The sequence below is a fragment of the Macrotis lagotis genome, chromosome 8 (genome assembly GCF_037893015.1).
Source record: "Macrotis lagotis isolate mMagLag1 chromosome 8, bilby.v1.9.chrom.fasta, whole genome shotgun sequence".
Taxonomy (NCBI): Eukaryota; Metazoa; Chordata; class Mammalia; order Peramelemorphia; family Peramelidae; genus Macrotis; species Macrotis lagotis.
The window spans coordinates 58,517,003-58,532,485 of NC_133665.1; the positions used below are offsets into that span (position 1 = coordinate 58,517,003).

General features: G+C 35.6%; 1 protein-coding gene across 2 annotated transcripts in view; it reads right to left on the minus strand.

Moving 5' to 3' along the window:
• Positions 1–15,483, minus strand: part of IFT140 (intraflagellar transport 140) — a 211,361-nt gene that overhangs the window by 172,366 nt on the left and 23,512 nt on the right. The window contains exon 1 of one of the 2 annotated variants that reach the window (XM_074197166.1): positions 1,633–2,578. The exons of the other annotated variant lie outside the window; for it this stretch is intronic. The gene's annotated coding sequence lies outside the window, so the exon portion shown is untranslated. Of the gene's footprint in view, positions 1–1,632; positions 2,579–15,483 lie in introns of those variants that run through there. 2 annotated transcript variants of the gene reach the window in all.

Sequence of the window (15,483 nt, forward strand, 5' to 3'; positions counted from 1 at the left end):
AAGTAATTGAATATCTTCAAAATCTTGTGATACCACATTAGAAAGTCTGATTCCACGGGTATGTTCAATGAGCCAGAGTGCTTGCATTGCTTTTTGTCCATATTAGTGATTTCTCTTATCTATTGCTCTCATGCAGTTGATCTCCCTCCTGACAATCAATTTCATTTGGCAGCTACTATTAGTCTTATCCAATGAGAAAACTTTATTTTATTGTTACCTCCATATTTTTAGAGTAGCAATTAGCACTCCTAAAACTCTCATAAAATAATGGGGAAGGGGCAGTTAGGTGGCATAGAACAGGGGTTAGAAGATTGATCCTGGAGTCAGGTGGACCCAAGTTCAAATCCAGCCTCAGATACTTGACACCTACTAGTCTTGTTTCCCTGGGCAACTCCCTTAACCCCAATTGCTTCTCCAATAGTAATGGGGGAAGATAATTTTTACTTTATTTTTATTGGCAATGCTTTAGTATTTGTCCATTGCAAACTATACTAGCTTTTGATTTAAACATATATCTTTGATTATGGGAAATTGGTCTATGTTTCTGGGAGATTTATAATGCAAATCTGTTGTATTTTTTCCAAAGCTTCCCCCCTCCCCCACCTGGGCACTTATTGAAATAATCATGGGGTTTTTCTATCCTTTTTTATATGATTATGAAAATTATTTGCTTAATATTGAACCATACACAAATTTTTATATGAATCCAACTTCATTATAGTGCATTACTTTAAATGTCTATATCAATATCATTAGTAAGATTGGTCTATAATTTTCTTTCATTGTTTTGTCTTTCCCTGAGCTGGTTATTAGGACAATATTTAAAGGAATTTGGAAGAATGCCTTCTATTTCTGAAGATAATTTTTATAGCTCAGGTATTAAATATTCTTTAAATGTTTTATGGAATCCACTTCCATAGCTATCTTGCTTCGGTTTTTCCCTTAGTTCTTTTTTCAATCCACTCTCCTACCCCTTTCTTCTTATACTGAATTGTCTAAAGAGCTGGATTTCTTGGCTTTTTAATTTCAGTATTTTCAGTTTTATAGATATTCAATAATTTCATTTGAATTCTTGGATTTTCTTAAGTGTAACTGTATATAGTAATTTTTCATAATTTTTAAAAGTTCTTTTCTGCTTTAGTGAATTTATCTTATTTGGTTTTTAACTTAGTAATTTGATATTCCTCTCCCTTTCTTGATGATGTTAGATGATGGTTTATTAGTTTAGGTAGTCTTTCCAAAAATATATTTAGGTTTTTCAATTTTTATAATTTTCAATATTTTGTATTTATTTCAGGGGTGCTAATTTGTTTAATCACAGAAAATATCTAGTCTTTTTAATTATACCCTCTCTTTTTCTATTTAGTTGATAAAACTTTTTAGAGAAATAAATTTACTTTTGAAGATTGTATTAGTTGTGTCTCATAGAGTCTAGCATGTTTACCATTATCAAAAAGCATCATCTACCATTTGCCAGATTAATGATCTAAACTTGGAAAAGCAAAAACAAAAACAAAATAGTATTTGCCCTCAAGGAGCTTATATTCTAGCAGAGGGCACAACATATAAAAATATTTGTATATGCAAAATACATATAAAATAAGCATAAGGTAGCTGGTTTGGGGTACTCACAGCTTGGGAGATCAAGGAAAATCTCACATGGATGATGGTGTTAAAGCTGAATTTTGAAGTTTAAGAGACAGAAATGATGGAGTACATTTCAGACCTGGGGAAAGCCAAGGCAAAAGCACTCAAATGGAAGATGCAATGTTGGTTAGAGGAACAGCAAAAAGGTTAGTTTCACTGGACCAGGAACCACATGAAGGAGAACATAAGTCTAGAAAAAGTAGATTTAAAGTCAGGCTCCAAAAGATAAACAATTCATGTTCTGTGTAATTGTTTTTCTGTAATCTGTTGCATAATAGCTGTGTGTTCAGGATGTAATTAGTCTTCAAAGAGTTCTATAACTTCTGCTCATATTTTATTTGTTCATTTCTATTCAAATGCATTATGGTCCACAAAGAATATTTTTATTTTTGTTTTAGATCCCTTTGTAGGCGCAGCTGGGTGGTGCAGTGGATAGAGCACCAACCCTGGAGTCAGGAGGACCTAAGTTCAAATCTGACTCAGACACTTAATAATTACCTAGCTGTGTGGCCTTGGGCAAGTCACTTAACCCCATGTGCCTTGCAAAAATCTAAAAAAAAAAATTCTTTTGTTCCCCTAAAGCTTGATTTTAGCAAAAGAGGATGTGTACTCTAAAATTCCCATTTGATCGCTTCTTGGCCTTTTGGCTAAGATCAAATGTAGCAAAATTCCCATTTGAAATGACCAAGGTCTACTGGAAGGAGTGCTGGGTCTGGGGTTAGGAAGAGGTCAGTTTAAATCTTGCCTTTGATACTTCCTGGTTGTGTGATCCTGGGCAAGTCATTTAACATCCATTTGCCTCAGATTCTTCACTGGTAAAACAGGGACAATAATAGCACCTTATCTCCCAGGATTATTTGGAGGATTAAATGACAAAATAATTGTAAATCATTTAACCCAGTGTCTATTACATAGATTCTATATAAATGTTAGCTCTTACTATGATTATTATTATTATTAAGTATTATCTTTCCAACCACTAATTCAGGTTTACATTTTCCTACTTGTTTATCTTTTGTATTCTTTCAGTTCAATGAGTTGAATATTAAAGTCTCTTACTCTTATATTAACCAAAGTCTTTTTTTGCAGCTCAACTATAGGCTCTATGCTACTTGATATATATACATTTAAAATTATTTTTCACTGATTGTAATAGCTCTGAACCTAGTATAGTTTCCTTTACATATTATAGTTCTCTTTACATATTAATCTTTATTAGTACCTTATTTGAGATCACAATCATAACTGAAGTAAACAGATTTGTTCTAGCCCTTCATTTTCATCTTTTAACTTGATCTTTCCCCATGTCCCTCCTTCCCATTTATCTACCCAATCCTAAATTTCTGCAACCTTTTTTTCCCTACTATTTTAAGTAGATTAACAACTCCTTGAGGGAGGGGGCTATCACTTTTGCATTTGCATCGCCAGGGTCCATAACAAGTCTTTGGTATATAGTGAGTACTTAAGAAAGGCTTGTATTGGTTGATTCTCTCATTTTTCTTTTTCCTTTTTCTCACCTCATACTAGTGCTGTGCCATTAGACCATGGACTCCTTGAGAGTGTTCCTTTCTTTATATCTCCAATGCAGGCATAACTCGGAGATACTACAGGTTTATTTTCAGACCACTACAATAATGCAAATTTCACAATAAAGCAAACCAAACAAATATTTTGGCTTTTCAGTGAATATAATAGTTGTTTACATAATACTATATAGTCTATTAAATATTCAAGAGTATTATGTCTAAAAGCACAAAACAAGAATATTGTGTCCCAAAATCTGAGCCTTCTATGACTCATAGTCTTTGTTGGTGGAATGTCTTGCCTTGATGTTAATAACTCCTGACTGATCAGGGGGATGGCCTACTGAACAACCTGTCTCAGTTTTCAAAGGGCCTTCCTCACTAAGCTTAATCATGTCTAGTTTATGATTTAAAATGAGAGATGTATGACTCTTCCTTTCACATGAACTTTTAAAGGTCATTATAAGTTTATTAATTGACCTAATTTAAATACTGTGAGTACATTCTATTGGAAAAATGATGCTGATAGACTTTCTCAATGCAGGGATGCTTCAAACTTTCAATTTGTTAAAAAAAATTATCTGAGAAGCACAATAAATAAAACACAATAAAAAAGAGGAAAATACTAAATAAATGCTAGCTGTCTAAAAGCAACTAATCCCAGTTGTCCTTCCCACAACCAGTACATCATTCCTTCTCTTATTTCAGTTACATTAATTTGTAAATGCAATTCTACCCCTCTTTCTTACACCTTTAGTTTTGTGACAGTACTCTGGGGCAGGAAAAGGCTGATTCTATTCTTTGCCTTTTTCCCCCCTCTGCTTTTTTCTTTAAATGTTATACCATCTTCCATTTAAAGCTATTTTTTCTAGTTTAAACATTTTCAAATTATAGAACTATAGGTCCCAAACAGTTTTTCTCTCCCCTAGTGATAACTACTACTGAGATACTCCTCCAAAGCAGAGTTCATTATATTTCACCCTTTTCCAGTCCTAATGTGAATACTTCACAATGCTATCAGATCATGTCCTTTCTGCTGGCAAAAACCAACTCTTATCCCTCCTTCTAGGATCTATTACTAGCGTTCTGTCCTTTAATTCTCCCATTATCCTAAGGGCAGGGTAAGAAATTGAATGCCTCACATGCAACTGTCTTCTTAATATGTTATTATCTGGAACATATTCAATCTTCTCTACAACTAGAAGATATTCCTCTATATTATTTTATTTTATACATTTAAATATTGATTATTAATGAAGGGATGAAGTTTTCCCCTTGAAATGAGTTATTATTACAATAACTAAAATTTACTTAAAAATAGTACTGTAAATTTATAAATTTAACATGGTTTTTCTGAGGTAGGATTTTCTTGACTCTAAATCCAGTACTCCATGTACTATCTAACTATCCTTCTGAATTTTCCAATATGTCTTTTGCTCCCAAGATTCTTTAGTCCATTAATTTTCCCTTTACCTTCCCAAGGCAATTCAGTGCAACTATCAACCAACGAACAGGTGCTCCCACCCCACATTCAAGTCTCTTTATAGCTTTAGGCAAAACAAACACTTCATTTCTTTGGTTTTCATTAAAATCTAAAAATATTTTATGTGATGCTGCTTGCTCATTTGGAATATTTGTATCACTGCTCACTTCTGGAGTCTTATGAAGAAATAATTTAAATCTTTTGTTTTTATTGAAGCTCTATTAATTTTATATTTTAGGCGGAGCCAAGATGGCGACAAGAAGGGATCGAGTCTTAGGAGCTCTCTGATAAAATTCATCAGCTAAGGACTCTAACTAAACTTTCGAGAGACAGAACCCACAAAGGGACCCAGTGAGGCAGTTCTCCTACTCAAGGTAACAGGGAAAAGAGCAGAAAGGCTCTGCTCCCTGGGATTGGAGAGGCAGCCCGCCAGAGGGGTGTCCTGCCAGAGCCAAAGAACCTCAGCCTCCCAGAGGCAGCCCCAGGGCGCCGGGAGTCTCAGCTCACAGCGGCGGGGGAGTCTCCTGAGCTGCACCCCCCAGAGGAGCACTGGGCACAAAGTGGGGGAACAGCGGGGGGGGGGGGGGGGGGGGGGGGGGGGAACACCTCTGCCAGAGCAAGCACGTGGAGCCCAGCCCTCAGGGCACACAGCAAGCAGCTTGTCTTTCCCCAGCCCTGATCCAGGAAACAGAAGCAGGTGGGCCCAGTAAGCAGGAGCCCCCAGGGCATGAGCCTTTTGAGCTGAGGGAGGGGAGTGAAGAAAGACTGCAGAGCTCTGTCCTCTGCCACTGGAACAGGACTCTGGGGCTCTGACCACATTCAGATCCTGATCGCAGTCTAGGCCCCCCCATAGAACAGCAGCCCCCCACACACACCTCAGCCCCTTGGCAGAGGGGAGCGCTTATGGTCATTCACAGACCAGGAGGGAGGACAGAGCCTCACACACTAAGACCCTTGTGGGAGTGTCCCAAAAGCTCAGGAAGCACCCCCAACCAGGCCCAGGCTGGGAAAATGAGCAAGCAGAGAAACAAAAAGAAGACTATTGAGAAATATTTTGCAAATGAGCCCAAGAAGGACCAAAATACTTAGTCTGAAGATGAGGAAGCACAAGCTCCTGCATCTAAAGACTCCAAGAAAAACAGAAATTGGGCTCAGGCTATGATAGAGCTCAAAAAAGACTTTGAAAATCAAATGAGGGAGTTGGAAGAAAAACTGGGAAAAGAAAGGAGAGAGATGCAGGAAAAACATGAAAATGAAGTCAGCAGCTTAGTCAAGGAAATCCAAAAAAATGCTGAAGAAAATAGCATGCTAAAAACCAGCTTAGGTCAAATGGATAAAACAGTTCAAAAAGTTATGGAGAAGAATGCTTTAAAAACCAAAATTGGCCAGATGGAAAAAGAGATAAGAAAACTCTCTGAGGAGAACAAATCCTTCAGACAAAGAATAGAATTCAGGGAGATTGATGAATTTAACAGAAATCAGGAATCAATACTTCAAAACCAAAAAAATGAAAAATTAGAAGAAAATGTGAAATATCTCATTGAAAAAACAACTGATATGGAAAACAGACTTAGGAAAGATAATTTAAAAATTATTGGAATACCTGAAATTCATGATCAGGAAAAGAGCCTTGACATCATTTTCAAAGAATTACTACAGGAAAATTGCCCTGATATTCTAGAAGCAGAGGGAAAAATAGAAATGAAGAGAATCCACCGAACACTCCAAGAAAGAGATCCCAAAAAACCAACCCCTAGAAATGTTATAGCCAAGTTCCAGAACTCCCAAGTCAAAGAGAAAATATTACAAGCAGCCAGAAGGACACAGTTCAAATAGTGTAGAGCTGCAGTCAGGATCACACAGGACTTAGCAGCAACTACATTGGAAGCTCATAGGGCTTGGAATACAATATACCAGAAGGCAAGAGAGCTTAGAATGCAGCCAAGAATGAACTACCCAGCAAGGCTGAATGTCCTCTTCCAGGGAAAAAGATGGACTTTCAATGAACCAGGGGAATTTCAAAGGTTCCTTTTGGAATGGCCAGAGCTGAACAGGTTTGATCTTCAGATACAGGACTCAGGTGAAGCATGGAGATTGGAGAAGAGGGGGGAAATATGAGGGACTTAATGAGGATGATCTGCATGCATTCCTGCATAGAAAAATGACACTGATAATACTCATATGAACCTTCTCAGTTAACAGAGCAGGTAGAGAGAGCTTTTATAGTTGAAGCACAGGAGAAAGCGGAATTCGAAGACAAAATAAGGTGTAAAAATGGAGTCAATAGAAAAAAAGGGAAATGGAATGGGAGAAAAAGGAGAGGGGGAATAGTCCAAGATATTTCACAAAAGATTTTTTTTATTACAATGAGCTATTGCAATGATATGGAAAGGGGGAGGCAAGGGGGAATGAGGGAAACTTTGCTCTCATCAGAGATGGCTAGGAGAGGAAACAACAAATATACTCAATGGGGTATAGACATCTGGAGTAAGAAGGAGAGGGGAGCAGGGGGAAAGGGTGGGGATGGGAATAAAGGAGGAAAGGATGGACCATGGGGGGAGAGTGGCCAGATATAACACATTTTCTTTCTTACTTCTTGCAAGGGGCTGGGAATGGAAGGCCTGCCCAGGACCACAGGGCCAGGTGAATTCTGGGCCTAAGGGGTGGTATGGGGGCTCAGGGCTTCTTGGCCCCAGGACCAGGGATCTGTCTGCTGTGCCACTCAGCAACCCTACAGCAGAGTCATAGTGAAAGGAGAGAGAAAATAGAGTACATGGTAGTGGAGAAATAAGAAAGGAGGGAGTTTCGATCAGCAATGGCAAAGGTGGAAAAATATGGAAATAACTTTTGTGATGGACTTATCATAAAGAATGAGATCCACCCATGACAGAGTTGTTGGTGTTAGAACAAAGACTCAAGCACATTTTTTGTTATGATTATTTGGGGGAGGGTGCAGGGCAAGTAGAGCTGGATGGCCTGCCTGGGGCCACATAGCTGGGTAATCTTTGGGTGTCTGGGGCCGGATTTGGACCCAGGTGCTCCTGGCTCAAGGGCCAATGCTCTGTCTGCCACCCAGCCACCCTCTACTATTATTACTATCTTATTTTATTTTGGGTCTTTTTTTCTTTCTTTTTTTTTTTTTTGTTTTTGCAGGGCAGTGGGGATCGGGTGACTTGCATGTCACACGGCTGGGTGATTGTTGGGTTTACGAGGCTGGATATGGACTCAGGTGCTCGTGGCTCCAGGGCTGGTGCTTTGTCCATTGCACCACCTGACCATACCTACAATTATTACTATTATTTTTTTTATTTTAATTTTTTTTCTCTCCCCTTTACTTTTTTTGCCCAAACAAGTCTATCTATATTCATGGGGGAGGAGAGGTATTTTGTTTACTTGTAAACAAGAATATTTTATTAATGTAAAAAAACATTTGTACAAAATGAGAATAAAAAATAAATTTAAAAGAAAAAAAATTTTATATTTTAACCTTAGTTTTATTTTAAGATGTCATTTTTTTTTATTGCTATTCAGAATATCATGTCCCAATATTTCCATTAACTTTTTGGAATAATACTGCACTATACTTTTAGAAAAGGAAAACTGGTTTATTTTTCTTGTTACTTTCAAAAATAATTCTTTTGTCCTATAGTTCTGAAATTTAAGAAAATTATTACATGGTTAGCTGACCATGGAATTTCTTTCTTTTAATATTGAATTTGATAAATTGTATTTTGCTATCTGCTCCCTTTATCTTATGGACTATTTTTCTGTATGAATTCTTAAAATATAAAATTTAGTCTTTTCTAGAAGACCTATTACCTTAGATTATATCTTCATATTTTATCTTCAAATTCCAGAATTATTATATTATAATATATTCTAATCTTATTTTTTTCCTTTGGCCTGTTATTTTCTGTTTCAATTCTGTTTTTTTTTAAAAGAACATGTCATTAAGAAATGAGTACTTTGCTCTAAAGTCTGATTAGTTTTGCTAATTTCTTCCTTAACAAATTTAACATCATTGTTTCTTATTTTCATTTAATCTTTGCATTCTCTTTCAAAACATTCTCAAGGTTTTTTAGTTGGTTTATTATCATGAGGGGGCAGGTTTCTTCACCTTTTCTGTATTATCTTCATATTTCACATGGAATCTTTAGTCAATTTCCTTTGCTGTGAAATATCTGTCCATTGAAGTAACTCTTTTCTTTGAATTTTTATTAATTTCTTCTCCCTGTCTTGTCTTTATTAATAAGTGCTAAGTTTTACTTGGTATTCTTATTAAAGCCATGCTTATACTAATCCTTTCTATTTTGAATTTCCAGTACTGTTATGCCTCTCTTCTAGCACTGACTATCTATTTCTTATTCTCTCAGACTACAAGGTCTAATCCTCTTGAAGTATTCTTGCACTCTATGAGAGTGATGCTGTTGCAGAAAGCCTCCCAGAGGCTACATTCCTATCCTTTACCTTTCTTAGGACTATTGTTCAAATTTAACCCTTTTTTTAACTCAGATTTTCTTCAATAACCAGGTGAGATGTTGGGAACTCAACAAGAAGGTGATTCTCTTCCTTCCTTATATTCTAGGAGTAGAGATCTCTGCTATACTGTCATAGGGTTAACTCTGGGATGTCATTTATAACCTTCCTCCATCTTCTTTAATAATGTTTCACAAATGTTTTAAATCATAAATAGGTTGTCTAGGGGAGGCTAGGTGGTGCAGTGGATAGAGCACTGGCTCTGGAGTCAGGAGGACCTGAGTTCAAATCTGAGCTCAGACACTTATAACCTAGCTGTGTGGCCTTGGACAAGCCAATTAACCCCAATGCCTTCTGTAAAAACCTAAAAACAGCAACCAAAAAAACATAAATAGGTTGTCTAGGGGTGCCTAGGTGGCGTAGTGGATAGAGCACTAGCCTTGAAATCAGGAGTATCTGGGTTCAAATCCAATCTCAGACACTTAATAATTACCTAGCTGTGTGGCCTTGGGCAAGCCACTTAACCCAGTTTGCCTTGCAAAAAACAACAACAACAACAACAACAAAACAAAAAAAAACAATAGGTTGTCTAAGTACGTTAGCTATCATGCCACAAATAAGCTGTAGTTTATCTTTGCTTGCCAAGGAAATCATATTTGAAGTTGTTTCTAAAATTTTTTGATCTTATTGTTGTCAATGTTTTATATCCATTAAACTTCTATAGGAAGTGATAATAATTGTGATAAATGCATTTTATTTAATTTAAAAAAACATTTAATTTATGATTTTGGTTTTTTATACCATTACTTCCCAAAAACCATTCCTACAAAGACCCTCCTTTGTAACAAAGAAAAGATAGTTACATCAAACAAATTGGAAACTGGCAATGTATATGACATTCTTCACTTGTATTCCATCATCTCTTTATTCAGTATATATATATATATATATATATATATATATATATATATATATATATATATATATACATACACATATATATATGTATTTCATCATCAGTAATCTGGAATCAAGATTAATCATTGTGTTTAATCTGAATATTGCTGTCTTATAGTATTATTTTCATTTATATTATTGTGGTCACTATGTATAATGTTCTCCTAATTTAGCTTTCTGCTCTGCATCAATTCATACAAGTCTTCCTGTGTTTCTCTGAATTGCTCATATTTGTCATTTAATATTCCATTAAATTTATTTGCCACAATTTTTTTAGTGATTTCTCTATTAAGAGTCCAACTTTAGTTTCTTAGTTACTAGCATCCTCAAAAACACTGCTACTGATATTTTGGTATATATGGTGCCTTTCTTTCTATCTCTGACTTCCTTAGGGTAGGGATAGTAGTCTGGTCTGATTGAAGCAGGCAAAGACTGCTAAATCAACAAATAAGCCCTGGGGGCAGGTACATGGTAGCAGGAACTTGCACTATGGACAGTTGTAGGGGTCTGACTGGACTCAGGGAAAAGGTACACTGACCACTTGAGGTCCCAGATTGTGACTGTGAGTGAGTAGTGACTATATGCTGGTGACTGTATAGTCACAGAGAAGCAGGGACTGGCTGGAGGTTATCCCTTACATGAGAACAGTTGCAGGTGTTGGTTCCAGGACAGGGGTGAGTGCCCCCTCAGGAGAGACCACAAGGAGTAAGAGCATTTGCAGAGACAGCATCCTCAAATAGAGCAACAGAATGAAACATCTGAAGCCTAAAAAATTATTCCCCACACCTCTGGACTATAGCCTGGCTCTAAATAAAGTTAACAACCAAAAAAAATAAGCCAATAAAAACAAAAATAAAAATTGAGTAAGCAAAAGAGAGAGAACCCAGCCATAGATAGCTACTATGATGATAGAGAAGATCAGGGTTCAAACTCAGAAGATTAAGTAAAGTCAAAACAACTACTACTAAAGCTTCAAAAAAAATGTAAAATGGTTACAAATCCAAAAAGAGTTCTTAGAAGAGCTTAAAAAGAACTTTAAAAATCAAAGAAGAGGGGTGGCTAGGTGGCACAGTGAATAGAGCACCGGCCCTGGAGTCAGGAGTACCTGAGTTCAAATCCCGCCTCAGACACTTAATAATTACCTAGCTGTGTGGCCTTGGGCAAGCCACTTAAACCCCATTTGCCTTGCAAAAACCTAAAAAAAAAAAAATCAAAGAAGAGATATGGAAGAAAAATTAGGGGGAAAAAAGAGTAATGGGATATGAATACAGAGGAAATATGTATCTAAAATAATATATAAGTAAAGAAAATAATAATGAATTCACAAGAAAGACTCAAAACTCAAGAGTTATAAGGGATATATGTATGTCTTATTATATAGTTGCAGGGTTACTGCAACCAGGCTAATCTTAAAGGACAGGCAACTAAAAGGGAGACATTATTGAATATATATAGGGTATGATTTATGTGCTAAAAGGAATGGCAGTCAGTTTAAAATATTATGACATTATGTCAGGATGCTCATAGATAATTAGCTCCTTTTTGTGTAACAATCTGTTTTCTTGATATTTGTAGTTGGGTTCTAGCCTCTACCTCCCTGTCCTTGAAGGATCCTCCCAGTGGTAGGGCTGGGTGTTCTATCTAGCTGGCAAGATACAAGATACCCAAGATAGTTGGTATCAATCTCAGGTCTGGTAGGGAGGAGAACCTTATCAGGGATGGTAGCAAACTTTTTCTCATGGATATTGCAAGATACATAAAGTCAGAATAGAAAGGCACAAAATTTAATTATCTGTTCTCTGCCTAATATTTCCATGGCACCAACACAATTGAAACTATATGTATCAAAGTTATAATGACCAAGCTTAGCCCCAAAGAAGAGATGAGATGAGAGCATCCCTTGCTTCTTTGTAAATGGGATGCATGGATGTGTTACATATAATGATTTTTTTGCTATGTTAATTAGTTTTGCTGAACTTTCCTCCCCTACCCACCCAACAATCCCCTTTATTCTTTATTATAAGGAAGAAACTCTGGGAGAGTATAAGTAGTAGAGTCACATAACTCCTGTATGTTAGAGTATATTTTTCTTGATGTCAAAAAATATCAGTGGAAAATATAATGGGGGATCTGGTGAATGAGGGTCCAATCCTGGAAGCAAATGTATTTTATAAATCTAACTTTTGGAATGTGTGAAGTCACTAAATTTATGAACAAGTATTTGGTGAAAGTTTCTTAATGAATGGTGAAGAGAGTCTTTTGGCTGGTTGCTGAGCCAGAATTGAACAAACTAAAAGCTTAAATTGAGAAGGTCATTCTTTCCTTCCTATTGATATAAAGATGTAAGCCCTTCTCCTCCTTACATCCCCTCTCCTCACTGGGCTAGCCAGGGAACATATAACTTCAAAGTCAAGCTTCTGTGAGGAATAGGGCCACCTCCTGTTTTTGTCTTCTTTGTCTTTTGGCATAGTAATTACTGGAGTTTGAAATTGGATAGAATTGGGATTTGAACCACTAGCATTAAAAAGTTATCCCCTGAGGGGATAATGTAGTTGCCTCTAAGGATCTTGCTGGTATGAATGGAAAGTGACCTCTAGAGCTTATAGAAACTACATAAATAATGTAAGAAATAAGAGATATAAATAAAATTTTGTTTCAAAATAATAGTCTGGAAACGACTTGCATGAACCAGTGCTCAATGAAGTGAGCAGAACACTGTACACATTAACAGCAACATTGTGTGATGATCAACTATGATGGACTTTCTCTTCTTAGCAGGACAATGATCAAAGACAATTCTAAAGGACTTGTGATGGAAAAATACCATTGACATCTAGAGAAGGAACTATGGGGTCTGAAGGCAGACCAAAACACACTATTTTTGATTTTTAAAACTTGTTTTATGTTTTTTCCCCTCCCTTGATTTTTCTTCCTTTTTGTTCTGATTCTTCCTTTGCAATATGATTAATGTGGAAATATGCTTAACAAAATTATACATATATAACATATTCAATTACTCACTGTCAAGGGAAGGGGGTGGTAAAGAAGGAAAGAGAAAAATGTGGAACTCAAAACCTACCAATTAAGATCTGTTGGATCTTTGGAAAGGGGAGAAATTTATGACCAAACAACAAATAGAGAACATTATAAAATACAAAATGGATGATTTAGACTATATGAAATTAAAAAAGGGTTTACAGTAATAAAACCAATATAGCTAAGATTAGGAAAAAAACAGAAAGAAAGCTGGAAAACAGTTTTCACAGCTTGTTTCTGATAAAGGTCTCATTTCTAAAATATATAGAGAACTGAATCATATTTATAAGATTACCAAATCATTTCCCAATTGATAAATGGTCAATAGATAAGAACAAGCAGTATTCAAGTGAAGAAATTAAAGCTATATAAATATGAAAAATGCTCCAAATCATTATTTATTAGAAAAATGAAAATTAAAACAATTGCCTATCAGATATCACCTCCCTTATCAGAGGTACCACCTCAAACCTATCAAATTGGTTAAGAGGACAAAAAAGGAAAATGATCAATGTTGGAGAGGATGTGGAAAAATTGGGGCATTAATGCTCTGTTTGGCAGAGTTGTGAACTAATCCAACCATTCAGGAAAGTAATATGGAACTATGCCCAAAGGGCAATAAAACTAATCATACCCTTTGACTTAGCAATGCCAGTTGTAGACCTATATCCAAAAGAAATCATAAAAAAACAGGCAAAGTCTCATATGTTCAAAAACATTTATAGGAACTCTCTTTATAGCGGCAAAGAATTGGACATTGATGGGATGCCCATAAATTAGGGAATGGCTGAATAAATTATGGTATGTGAATGTTATGGAGTACTATTAGTCTATAAGAAATCATGAATAGACAGACTTTAGAGAAGCATCTGAATGCATGTTCATTTATTAAAACTTCTCTTATGTTTTCCTTCCTATCTCATGATTTTTCTTTCTTTCCCATTAGTTTTAATTCCTCTTACACAAAATGACTAATATGTAAAAATGTTAAATACAAATGTCCATGTACAATTTTTATCAGTTTGTTTGTTGCCATGGGGAGGGGGGAAGGAAAGGAGGATGGTAGAAAATTGTGTAACTCATAAATCTGCAAATGTATTAATGTTGAAAAACTACCATAGCATGTAATTGGAAAAACAAAATAAAATTTCAGTAAAATAAAAAATGTTTGCTGAAAACTACTTTTGCCTGTAGTTTGGAAATTAGTTAATTGATTGATTGATTCACTTAAATAAATAAGTGAATGTAATAAACTAAAATAAAATAATATCTTTGTAGTCCCAAATTTAAATAGGATCTATTTAAGATTTGACCAATCACTTTCCTTTAGTAGTATACTATTAATACTGAGTGAGTTAAATAAAAGATTTGGAGTCTTTTAAAATATATGTGGCTAAAATATATGTGTGTGTGTGTGTGTGTGTGTGTGTCTAAAATTATATCTTGTAATATATATCTTCATTGACCTCATAATTTTGTCCCACAGATAAGACATGTATTTTGAACCGAAACAAATATAAAATATGAATACATGCAAAAGAACTCTGAAGAACTGGATTAACCTAGGGGTACATTGAGGAATTTAGCTGAGTTAAGTGGCTTAAGTAAAGTTATGGTACACAGGACAGAGAAGAGGCAGCAAAATTTTGTTCAAAATGAGCTGGATTTAGAGTCAAACAACCAGGATTCAGATTGTCTCTCCCTGCACAACTCTGGGTCCTCACTTTCCTTATGTGTTCTCTCTAGCCCTCAGTTTCCTCATTTTAAAACGTGGGGGAGAAGGGGGAATAGAATGATCTCTAAGGTATTTTTTGGTTCTAAATATATGATCCTAATGACTTTCATTTGCATGTATCAATCATGTCAAAGGTTAGTGGGAAAAGTTTCAAATGCCCAAAGTTCTCATTGATTAATCATTTAAAATTTGAGAGAACAGAACTTGCCATTTATTAATTTATATTTAACTATATTTCTATTATATTATTTATATTTAACTATACCTAGAAACAACATTTGCCCCATATACTCAGATATATTAAAATTAATAATGAATTAACTTATTCCTCTTCTAGTTCACCTATTTTCCTTAATAATGGAAATTATTGGAAAGAAATGAAGAATCTGTCCTGATAAAATATCAGGACCATTTCCTTTTTACTTGTTCTTAAAGTTTTTTTTATTTGAATGAAGAAATGAACAAGCATTGTACTGATTGAAAGGGATATAAAAATGAAAGTAAAGACAGTTCATACCCTCAGGGAGCTTATATTCTACTGGGGAGAAACAATACACATAAAGGAGAAAGTTTGTCCTAGAAAGTTAGAGACTTGTGGAGTTGGGCTCAATGGCATAGTTGACATG